This window comes from Schistocerca americana, chromosome 3, assembly GCF_021461395.2.
Source record: "Schistocerca americana isolate TAMUIC-IGC-003095 chromosome 3, iqSchAmer2.1, whole genome shotgun sequence".
NCBI lineage: Eukaryota > Metazoa > Arthropoda > Insecta > Orthoptera > Acrididae > Schistocerca > Schistocerca americana.
In genome coordinates this window covers 660,687,074-660,700,140 of record NC_060121.1, presented here as the reverse complement: position 1 = coordinate 660,700,140, position 13,067 = coordinate 660,687,074, and positions in this window count along the sequence as shown.

Genomic DNA, 13,067 nt, shown 5'->3' with positions numbered 1-13,067 from the left:
TTAACTAAAACGCCATTCAGCACGATTTTCATGGGCACTTTTTCCTGCCCTTTTCAGTAGTCAGTTAAATGACAGAAATATAGAAAATTTATAAGTATTGAATTAGTAGTGAACTTTGATTTTATTTTCAAAAACATTTGTGTGTAAAATTTATATATATATAAAATACATCAACACGTACCTAGTGAATTGCTGAATTTCATATTCGTTTCAAACCCATTTATTAATGGCTCCATCAGGCTCGCTCAGAAGCCCTCTTCCTCAAATAACCCTACTCTGAGTGGTATCAATTTTTTAAATTTGTTTTAATTAATTGAGCCTGCTCAATTTTTTTAAAGGTAGTTGGCATTGTGATTCTTTTAACAACGTTTTTTAAATTTTAGTCATAGTATTGTTGTTAAGCAACAGGGTATTCTGTGAAACAACAAATGCCGAAATATATGGGTCCACCTTCCATGTGTTTTCGTTAAAGTTATCCCTACCCTAGTTGTGAGGCGTCAGTGGCCTCATTTTACATATTGGAAAGACTGCTCTGACTACCACTTTGGTAAAAGCGTGCAACCATATGCAGATTGTGGTGCCTGTTAGAACGAACGATGCCTTGTCTTCAAAGTCATATGTGGATCATTCCAGAGACTGGCAGAGGTTGAGGAAACCAGTTCCCTTCTGGAATTTCAATAAGCTCACAATATTCAGAATTATTCCCTGAACTGAGAACTGTTCCCTGGATCTAAATCGAGTGCAAGGCTTGAACCACAGACTTCGAGAGTTGTGTGACACGCTAGGATTTGTCTTACTAGACTTGCGCCCAAAGGTTGCCAATTGAAGGGTTCCCAAAACGGGTCATTCTGCTACTTGGGACGGAACATAGGGATTTTTTGGTGATTCAGTAACTCTCAGTAAAATTCAGATAACAATAGCTGTAGGATATTCTAAAGTGCTATCGTAAGAACAGAATAAATGTCGCCCAGGTATAAGACTAGTAAAATTCTCTTGATCAGCTACCGAAGGATTCACAATACAGTGCCAGAGTTGGAGAGACCCTAAAAAGTTCACATTATACTTGGCACACGAAGCTGGAAAAAAATTGACAGTAGTATGAGTTTTAGGGTTATGCATGTGTCAAAAGGACAGGTTAATGGGAAATATTCAAGTGTATTCATAGGAGAAAACAAGAAGCTGAGATGCACATAGTAGAAACTGAAGCGGTATGTGAGATCATTTAGCAAGAGTGGACATAAACTAATAACTGCATCCTTCTCTCGACCACAGGGCTCTCCCCTAGAAACAGCCAAAAACTGCAGGACAGTCCTCAATTCGACCTCATACTGCCATGAATTACCGATATAATTACGATTTTATTGGTGACGGACGTTAGTAGACATTCTATTAAGCAGTACAAAAATCTTCTCTGAAAATTATCTGGAACAGGTAGTTCGGAAGCCTACTCGTGATAGCAATCTATTAGAGATAAAAAAAATCTTACCTCTTTGAGGATGTACTCATTGAAATCGGTAACAGTCAGCATGAGTTGGCTGTTACAGCTACAAAGGTTATCAAAATGGAATGTGCAACTAAAAAAGTGGAAAGATTTCAAAGTTCAGTTAACTAGGCAAATAGACAGTTGCGTCATATCAAAAGGAGGAACTTTACCGCTGGGTAGGAGAATTTAGAAGGAATGTGGCTCAAGTTTAAGATAATAATTGACCAAGCGCTGGATAGGAATGTACCTAGTTCAACAGATCGTAATGGGTAGGATCCTCCGTGGTATTCACCATCTATAAAGAAACTTCTAAGCGAATACTGAACAATAGACACAAAAATTGCATAAGGCTATATACATGTATATAGATCTATGGAAGTAGAGGGCACCACTTCACTACGCGCCATATCGCTGTTGCTATGACGTATTCCAGCCAATCAGAAGCCGTCCTTTGCACATAAAAGTGGGAGCCTCGCTAGTTCACGACAGTCAGTTTTAGCCCTGACGACGACCATGGAGGTAGTGTTCGAAAGCTTGGAGTTTTATCCTGAATTGACGCGGCATGTACACCGAGAGGTTTTTACTCACACCATTAAGTTCATTTGCAATAATTATTTCACCAATGTGAATTTGTTTATGACACTCATTACTCAATCATCGTTACCCTATGCTTTCTTCATGCCTATTATCTGATAACTTGCTAATTAGTTCATTCACTTCCTTGTACCTCCTTGGGTTCTTCTGAGGTGGGGAGCCCTCGAGCTGGGTACACTCAGTCTAGTAAGATGAAATGAGTAGCTGCTTGAATAAAGAAATAGCAGAATCACCAGTATTTGTCTAGTGACAGTAACGAATGGAGGGATTGCCAACGTGCTCATCACATATCCCATAAACAGATCGCTCCTTTTGCTGCCTCCTAGGCAGCTTTAGGCCACTCACGACAGGCCTAATGTCTAATTACGAAAACTAAAGTGTATACAGCATATGGGAGAAGGTTTTTTGGGGCATGGAGTCATCACAGCAAATTTTTTTTTGCATTGAAAGCTGGGGTGAATAGCAAATGTTAGCTAGCCAGTCTCTTTGTGGTGGACGACTTACTAAGTATGAAACTGGCAAGATTTCTGCCATCTTTATTGAACATATCACACATTTACGCTACCATAGGTTGTACAGTATGATGAGTAGTCCGTCTGTGAAAAAAAGTGAAGTATGAAGAAGAACAGGAGGAAATTGAAAGGATAAGTGATATTATTTCAATGATTAAAATATCGAATCACATTTATAAAGAACTTGGAAAATTTGCAGTGAATTTCCACTTTCCAGTATGACGTTTCATCCCCTCCACAGTCCTAGATTTATACACAGATACATTGGCCAACAGTGCTATAAAGTTGTGGCATCTTTTCCTGAGGCAAGATGGTCCTTGATATGCTCAATACTGTCACTGAGATGGAGTTGACATACGTGGTGGTCCCACTATGTTCTGTCATGAATAGATCTAGGTATCTTGCTGGCCATGGGAGTACTTCAGATTCATGCAGACAGTTCATAGAGTAACGTGTCGCGTATGGACGAACATTGTTCTGTTGAAAAATTTCATCATGGAACTGTCACTTGAGAGGTAGAACATGAGGACGTAATGTATCAGTGGTGTACCGTTATACTGTCAGAGTTCTGTCAGTCACTACCAGCCGTGACTTGATGCCATTCCCAGTGGCTCCTCACATCGTGACGAAAGGAGTAACACCGCAAAGTCTCTCTAAAACCTTGTCAGAAAGGGACCTCTTCCAATGTCTCCACCATGGTCGTCGAGGATGGTCATCTAGGGTATGCAGTTAGTTTAAGTGCCCTAATATTTGAATGGATTAATGGAACCACAATTCTGTATTGTGCCTAGAGACTCATACGTTTCACAAAAGCACAAATGTAACATCTTAACATGTAAAGCACACTCTAAATTTCTTTATGCCTTGAAAGTCAACTCATGTAATACGAACCGCAAGATAAGCACACATTAATCGCACAGTATTTGCGAGTGAACAGCAGACTCTGATATCAATCGTACTCAAACCTTACGCAACCATATAACATCTTATCATACCTGCCTGACACAAGGTGCAATGCCTCTGTCGATGTCAAGACTGGCTATGCCAGTTTAATTCAACCACAACGTCCTCCATTCGGCCATATGCCACGCTCATGTCTCATTGGCTCACAGTTTTCGGACACACAGAACTCCCTGCCTACTATAACATGGAACGTGCTGAAGATAGGTACTCTTATAAAAGACAGATAGCTTGATAGAAAATACATCTTTGCTGGGTGTCTGCAAATAAGTAAGAAGCAAAATAAGCCAGGGCGAAAGTTGTGAATGTAAGAGAACTTTCAAGTTTTAATGGCTCAAAATTTGTTCTTGAGCCATTGTCTGATAGTTGTCCATAAAGGAAAATAAAGTCAACTGCTAACTGATACACACTTGAGAGAGGCCATTTCACTAGCGTAGCTTCTGTTCTTCTAACCGATTTTAAATTTTGAATTTTCTTTAATGCCAGAGTCTCCGAATATCTATAGTATCATGTACATTAGATAGTTACGGTATGTAGGACTACAATTCTGATTTCATATGAGTGAATGCAATGGAGTACAAAAAGGAGTATGTAATTATGTTCTTCATAGGACATGTTTTTGCAGAGAGACGGGAAAATGGCTCAAAAAGAGGTGGGAACTTGTGTCTTTCAGGCAGAATGTGCAGCCACCATACCTAAATTAGGGCCATTAAGGGAGGAAACAGGAACTTGGATGTGGGAAAAGGAAACAGATAATGGGCTTAGAGGGGTTAATTCTCAGGACTCGATCAATGTCCAGTCGAATAATATGTGTGGTCTGTTAGCAGCTGTAGAAGATGATGAGCTTCATCCAGAAATATATGGAAGCAGCTTGCATCAGACTGCTCGGAAGAAGGTTTGAGTTAGTTTCGACAAAAAATGAGACAGGAAAGAAAATTCTTGCTACTACGTAGGGGAGGGGTTTAAGCCAACAGCTACACCAACAGTTGGGTTCAGAGTTCCAGGTTTCATCAGTTCATGTAGGATATACACCAACATCTATGTGATTACTCTGCTATTCACAATTACGTGCCTGGCAGAGGGTTCAATGAACCACCTTCAAGCTGTCTCTCTACCGTTCCACTCTCGAACGGCGCGCGGGTAAATGAGCACTTAAATGTTTCTGTTCGAGCCCTGATTTCTCTTATTTTATTGTGATGATCATTTCTTCCTATGTAGGTGGGTGTCAACAGAATGTTGTCGCAATCGGAGGAGACATTAACTAAGAGTTGAAGGAGGAGCATCAGGTACTGATAGCATGGGGTGCAGCTAACAGGCTGGCCAGGAGTGTGATATATATATAATCAGGAGTGATACGAACAGATATTCACACAAACGTGATGTTTGCCCTGTTCTTGGTGGTTTAGCAGTCTTGGCTGAGCAAAGCTATGCAGCGAGTTAATTGACAACTCACAGTGTTATTGTGGGCTTCGGAGAGAGGTCACACTTAAGCTTTCCAATTTCATGTTGTGTGATGCAAAGACACATAACATGAACAGTCCCTTAATGGATAGGGGATTTCTAGGTTAGTAGATTCGTAATATGAGATAATAAGATGGCTACAATTATGTACAATAATCTTCCTGTAATTTAAGGTATGAGAGGGAATCTTCATCCAACACGAAGTGCTAAAAGAAATATTAATAACTGATGTTCCAAGTACTGCGAAAAAGAGAAATTGGAGAGTACATTTAGTGTCTTCACTAAAATTAGTTTTAAATGTGGCTATTTCTCAGCAACCGTTTATAATTTTCAAACATAGGAATTACACAGCCAACCGATTGTAAAGAACTGTTTCGTATATTGACCTAGATTTCGGCACTTCTAAGGGTGTCTTCATCAGAACGAAAATTTGAGAACTCCCATAACATATTACATAGAAAATTAAGTATGACAAAAAGCTTTAACTAGGATGACGATTGTCAATATGTACAAAGGCTACTTATGTAAAAATACATTGCGAGAAAGCAATGATCAAAGATTAGAGCAGCTGAAGCCAAAAATAACATAAAACGCATTCCAGCCTTTGGAACGTACGCCTACCTTGGAACATCAGACTGATCGGCGCAGTGGAGTACATTGCTACCACGAAAACTCCCCGGAATTTTGATTGATCTATTTTTTATTATATTGTCCTGCCTTTAGTTGCGAAACATGATTTTCTTCGAATCTCATAGATGTCTACCGCTGTGGTGACCTTCATTTGGATATATTTTTGGATTATACAGCTATCTGTACATATTTTTCTATATTATTCTATCCTTTACGTAATAGTAATTTCTATAAAGCCTAATAGATGGCTCTTAATTATAGTTCGTCTGCTTAACTATTCTGTATTTTCAAAAATACATTAAGCTCTCTTACTTTGTATCTTGTTTTTATAATTAACTGTCGTTTTTCTTTTCAAATATTTCTGTTATAATGTTTCAAATGGGCACATGTCACTATTCGCGCCCGACGGGTGGAGCAAATTGTATTTTTTCGTGGCAGCAATGTAAGTCCACTGGGCCGATCAGTCTGATGTTGTTCCTACCTAAGCATGCGTGGCAAAGACTCGAACGTATTTTATTTTATTTTTGGCTTGAGCATACCTGCTCTAAACTCTGACCGTTGGTTTCACGGAATGTGATTTTAAGTGAGTAAGCTTTGTACGTCATGAAAATTGTAATCTTGCTTAATTTTTTTTATCATGTTTAGATTCTGTGTTATTTTATAGGGTTTTTCCAAATTTCATTCCGATGACGTCACCCTTACATGTTTCGAAACCTAGGACGATGTACCAAAAGCTTATTTGCAACCGGCTGGATGTTTGAATAAATAAATAAATAACTAAATTCACTAAAATGTTAGAGACTTGAAAAACACTGTTATTACTCTCATTACGTAAATGAACTATATCGCATCTGAACTGATCATGCAGCATAACCTACAACCACAGGTGTAGTGCTGAGACGTATCTAATTTGATAGTACATGAAGTGTATCTCACTCGTTGTATTCAGATCATTTTAAATAGTCGTAATGCTGACTTTACATTGTACTCTCGTACCGAAAGTTGTGAGAGTAATTATGTATGTATCATTTGCAGTTGTTGACAACATATTGTAATTTTTATTGTGTCGCTTTCATAATTCGAACGATAATTCAGTGTTCATGAATTTGCTTTCCTTATTTGTGGTAACTGTTACCTTTCAACATCTGCTTTGGTTTGAAAGTGATCTGTAGTTCACTGACGTTTTAGTAACGACTCGTTTTTTGATATATCTGATGACGCTGCAGTGGAGTGTTAATCGATCCCTCATAAACCATTTTAGTATTCAGATTCAGCGTTCACCTTCTGATAACGTTGTTCAGCTTTCGTACTAACACAAACTGTTCATGTGACTTGGGCAGTCAATTTTAAACTTTTTTACTCATCATCAGACAGGTCATCTAAACGAGATGACGATCGGGAGTAATGATTCCTCTTTCTAATTTGAATGGCCGTAACTTTAGAAATATTAAGTCCGATTTTAACAAATAATTTAATTGCTAATACCAGACAGCAATAAGTTTATGATTTTCTGTTGAACTGCTACCTCTCTCAATTAATTCGGTCAAACCGAGATTGTTTTTAGGTATTAATGTTTCATTGTTAAAGGTAAGAATTTCATTTTACATTATTTGTTACGAGAGTTTAGTGTATTGGTTACTGTGTGTAGAACGCAGTAGCTTTTCTTTTGTTAACTTTATTGTCCCATAGCATGACTAAGTTCAAGAAACAAATAAATATGCAATCTGATGAACAGGATAATGTTGGCGCGCATGCCAATTACGACGAATTTGCCGATCTGGCGAGTGGAAACATTGAACAACCAGCGAGTGCATAGAATCACGCAGTGCTGCCGATAAAAATGTGACGCTAAAATGTCGGTATGTGGAACCATTAGTGGAACTATTTCGAAAAATATATGTGATGGCTCTTACAATTCACACATACTTTAATGGCTTAAGTAATATTTCAAAGAAACTGATGGAAATGTCATCAAACCAGGAAGACATTGCCATTAAACTTGCTAAAAAATTAAGTGGTAAACAAGACGCTATTGCTAAAGGACTAGGCGATAAGAAGAGTGTCCTGAAATCTCCCATTATGGAATTTTGTGAATTAACAACCTGAATATCTAAAAAGGATATTCAAATACCCAAAAAATTAGATCTGAGCTTAAAGCTGTTCAACGACAAATTAGAGATGAAGCATTACCCGGACGTAACAATTCAGATGAACTGATAAAAAACTGAATTAGGTCGCATTAAATCAACTACAGGCAAAGATTAAGCTGATTTATATGATGCAGTCTCAATTCAAGAGAAACATCTGAGGAAAGAATTCCCCAAATTTAAAGACATAGTTCAAGATACCAGGTCAGTTTCCATGCATCAAATGACATTCATGAGAATATACTTCAATTTGGTACCCAACAACAACCAAATAAACGGTTAAAGAATCAGTCACCCAACAAAGTATCATATATTATGGTGGGTGGGGGGTGGCATTTGATCTTTCATCAGTCTCACTCAAGGAGAATTTAATCAAGCATAGGATCGTTCAGATATTTTCACCTGATAAAAAGGAATAAATCCTGTTGTCGTTATATGCCGTCCTTTATCCAGAATATGGTCTAATCTGCTAAAGATACAGTTATTTACAGGCTTTCTCCAGGGCGACAGAAATTGCTGAAATTTATCAAACTTGTTATCAGTTCGAAAGAGTGTTTCTCTCGAAGCTTAGGTCCACACGGGTACAGAAAAGGCTCAGGAGAGAAGTTTTTAACTTCAAACCCTTTTATCCACAGCAAGATAGTTTACGGAAGTACTTCGAGAAATACCTCAATTATACACAGGATTGGAATGTTGCCATATCACACACGGAAGTACTTCCAATTCTTAACGCAAAATTTGCTATATAACTCAGGGAGAAACTGATTCACACATGCAAGACAAACAGTGAAGACATTACGTAAAGACTCAAGAGAGAAAACAGGCAAACTGGTGAACCAGTCGCCACTGGTAGGCAACAAGTGTACCAACAACAGCTGAATGAATGAGTATCATGCTAGCTGTGTAGTTCCAGAAGCAATAATTTACAAATGCAACGCAAGAGGACGTGTGAAAATTCCGGTGCCAACGTTAAAAGTAAAAACCAAAAAAAGGAGGACAAGACTGCAGTTTTAATCCTTACCTAGCTATGGTAAACTGTGAACAAACAACCTCAGTAACCAATGGAATCCTGTTCACGGAAATAATTGACCACTGAATGCACATATGAACTGCAAATATCCCGATCCATTGCAGAGTAGCCAACGTGGTCAAAACCGACTTAGTCAGAATCCGCCAATCAATGTGGATGAGGTGGATTGGGAGAGCCAGCCAACAGCATTGAAGGCTTTAAAACTAAAACCAACCACATTTCGCCCTCAGACGTTGGTCACGGAATGCAGTGGAAGTGGTAATGATAATTACGTGCACCTCCTGAAGTGTGATGTTGCGATACATATCAAAGACGATTTGCGTTCAGATTTTAATAAATACACTGAACAGCGCAAGACTGTGCTATGGAGGCTACTTCTGGCAAAATACCAGCTTTGACAGTAATGGATACTGGAGCTGCTGTGAATGTCGTTTCCACTAACTTGTTCAGTAAAATTAGTGAAATCGGTGCAGTACCGGCTTTACCAGTACATAACTGTAGATTTCAGGGAGACATAGGCATCAAATCGCGCAATGCAAGGAATACAAACCCCCCTTTCTAGGGAGTGAAGCCGTACAGTCTATGTTCGTAGTGATAGAAGGCCTCACAGCACCTTACATCTTGGGCCTTGTGGTCCTGAGAGAGAGAGACACTACCATCGACCTCTCCACACATATTAATACTCAACAGACTTGTGACGAACCAAGATCAGTTATGGGGGATACTGCAAAGGACTGAAAATCAAGCTGCTTAGAACTGAAATTCTACACGTGAGTATTTCTGTAGAGTTGTTACAAACTGAGATTAGCCATGGCAGACAGTTTCAAGGATTGAAAATCAGTTTGGTTAGGAGTGAAATTCTACACTTGAGGAGTCAGCATCCTAGTAACTTAGACAGCCCTTACGCCGAGAAATACATTAGTAACAAGATCAGTGAACCGAAATATCCCACAGCAGAACAGCAAGCTGACATAGTTAACCTATTACTGCAATATCTGTAGATCTTCAAAGAAAGGCCAGGCACTATCCACAGTTACGAATACTCACGGAAGTCATTCCCCATTAAAAATTTTGCTGTACCTCCTACTCCATTTCTAGGGCCAAACGATTGGCTGTGTGTCGTCATTATAAATTATTGAGCTGTAATTGTCAACTTATTGTAGCCCATTTCTGGCTGTAGCCAAGCCAGCGGGCAACGTTCCATATCATAAAATTAAAGAACTGAAGCGATATGTTCAGCAAGATGTGCATACCTTTATTTATGATATTCTCTATATAAAATGAGTGAAAAATCTTTTTGGTATATATATGTGTAAATATTGGGCAACTTATTAAATATAGTTTGTGTTTTAAGAGTGCACTGGGAGTGCCAAATATGCAGACAGTTTAGAGTGCATGTAATGAGTACTTTTGAAATATTTTTTGTTTCCACTGCGTGTAAGTGAATGGATGTTGATTACAACCTCCTCCCAAGTAAGGAGAACCAATTTTGTATATGAGATATACAAATGTAGGATGAGGATGTGTAACTCATGGATCTTTTCTTTGGTAAATGTCTTTGATTTTTTGTTTATCTGTGGATCAATGAATGATATAAGAGCATTTTCCAAACATAAAATATTAGTTTAACAGACAGAATTTTTAAGATATGTATCTTCTTTTATTTTCTACACAAATTAATGTCCATTGAAAGATGCTCATGCAGTGAGTTATGAATCCATGTGCTGCATTAAAATAAGACACTCTCATGCTATGATAGTGGTTAAAAATGGTAGAATAGTAATGAGCAGCAGTTTAGCTGTATCTATCTTAAATAATGAAGTAGATTTAATTCCTTTGAATGTTGACAGACTTCACTAATCAGAATGAATATCTTAATTATGTTTAACTGTTCAGGGTCCTAGTGATAAGGAACTATCCCTGAGTGGTCTTTCAACAGTGTCGGAGAGCATGGCTCCCTTTACTAAATATTCCATCCTTCTTTGAGATCATGGTTTACTGCTACTTTTATGAGTTTATTAGATTTTGATTCTCTTAGCTCTGCTGCTCATTAAAACGAGGACAGATGAAATCTATTAAGAATAGGCAGTGATGTCTCTAAATTGTCTGTACAGTATGTATGAAAACTTCTATATAGCATTCGGACAAGAGTGTGAGAAAGTAATAATAAACGGCTCCTAACAGAGGAACACGTAAATGAATTAAGGTATGTGCTCTTAGGCACAATGCGCGTAGTAGAAGAATGGTAATGATGGTGCTTTGAGACACTAAATGTTTGGTCAGAGGGGCAATAGGAAAGCAAAACTTTGTCGTATCACAAGTACTGCGTTACCACAGATGTGTAAGGAAGGTTGTTTGCATGTAGTATGCATAAGGTGATGTGAGCTCGAAATGATAGTGAACTGAGGGTGGATGACCACAAAGAACAAGATTGGTCTACATGTGTTTAAAACTACGATCTCTTTCACCTAGATCTATCTGCAACGAGTAAGCTGTAAACTGGAATCCGTGTGTGGGTGCAGAACTGATTCATTTATGAACACGCATATTGAAGTGCCATGTAAACTACGCTTGAAGGAGATGGATGCACAGGTCTTGGATTGAGATGTGGCGCATGCAACGGATCGTATGTATATATGTTCCATCAAATGAAATTCCATTATTAGGTCGCTAAAAGACGGTGCTTATAGCAATTGTGGACAGCCACGAAAGCTTATTTATAAAAGCAAATGTGTTGCAAGTCATATCACGAAAGACTGTGTTCTGTTTTAAATGACAGACCTCGTACCATCTGACCTTCAATAAAAATAAAAGTTTACGCCACTGGATCCGTTTCATATGCTTTAGATATGAAGTTTGTTTCTCAAGTATTTCGTGAAATTGGTACCTCAGTTTCCCATTTACTAATAATGATTATATTCCAGATAGTTTTAGTGATTACCTGTTATTTATACTAACATATTTATGTTCCATGTTTAATGAGATGATCTGCGTTCCCTTGAGTCGCCATTGAGCTGTGTTGAGCATTTCTATGGTGATGTCACCTCACACACTTGGCTGATCCATTCGTCATCACACGCACTGCTTCTGACTATACATCGATAGCATTGTATAAAATAAAGTCAAAACATGCTTAATAACTTATCGGTCCGTCTTTGGAATGCAGTACGTGACCGATTCTGGGTATGATACATTCGACAGTTTGTTAGTACGTCTTCGGAAGTGTGTCGCACCAGATGTCCATGCACAAGTTATGTAATGTCCTTAAACAGCGGGCTGCTGATTTGTGTACTTGGTGATGGTGCCTGACAGCGATCCAGATGGACTCCATCGAATGCACATTAAGTGAATTTCGCGGCCAAGACATCACAGTGAGTACACGATCATGCCCCTCAAATCACTGTGGCACGGTTCTGGCTTTGCGAAAAGGAGAATTATCCTGCTTGAAGACGACATCGAGGACAGGGAAGACATCAAGTATGAAGGGGTGCTGGTGATCCACAGCTATGTGTGTCTTCGATTACTACCATAGGTCCCATGCGAGCTCTGCGGAATGTCTGCTATAGCATAATACTGCTCCCGCCAGTCTGCATCCTTGGTGTGCACATTCCAGATCGCCGTTCACGTGGGTGACGGCGTTTGCAGTGGCAACCATCGATGTGGGGTAGCAAAAACGTGATTAATCTGACGAGGGGGCACGTTTCAATTGATCCAAGCTCCAGTCTCGACGATCCCGTGGTCACTGCAATCGTACTTGACGGCGTCGTTGGGTCAATCTGTGAACACGGGGGTGTTGTCTGCTGTGGAGCCACATGTTCAGCAGAGAACGACGAATGGTATGTTCCAAAATACTCGTACTTATGCGTCCACCAGCATCGTGCTCCTTTCGCAGAGATGCCACAGATCTCGCCACCTGTCTTTTACAGAGCAGACAAGCCTCCAAATCCCTCGTTCAATGAAGAGCCGTGCGCAATAAAAATTAATGATATTTGGATCATCAGTCTGTTATACTTTGTGTACTCAGAAGCTTTTGATATAATTTCACATTTACTGATTGAGCAGTAAACAGAATAGTTCTGTTAAAACAAATGGTATCAGGGGCTGAAGACCCTATCTGTCGTTTTCCTTCCTCAGTTTCCCATGCACCACTGCAAAATAGAGTTTAATAATAATAATAATAATAATAATAATAATAATAATAATAATAATAATAAAATAAAGAATAATAGAATAGTGATGTGAGTAAATCA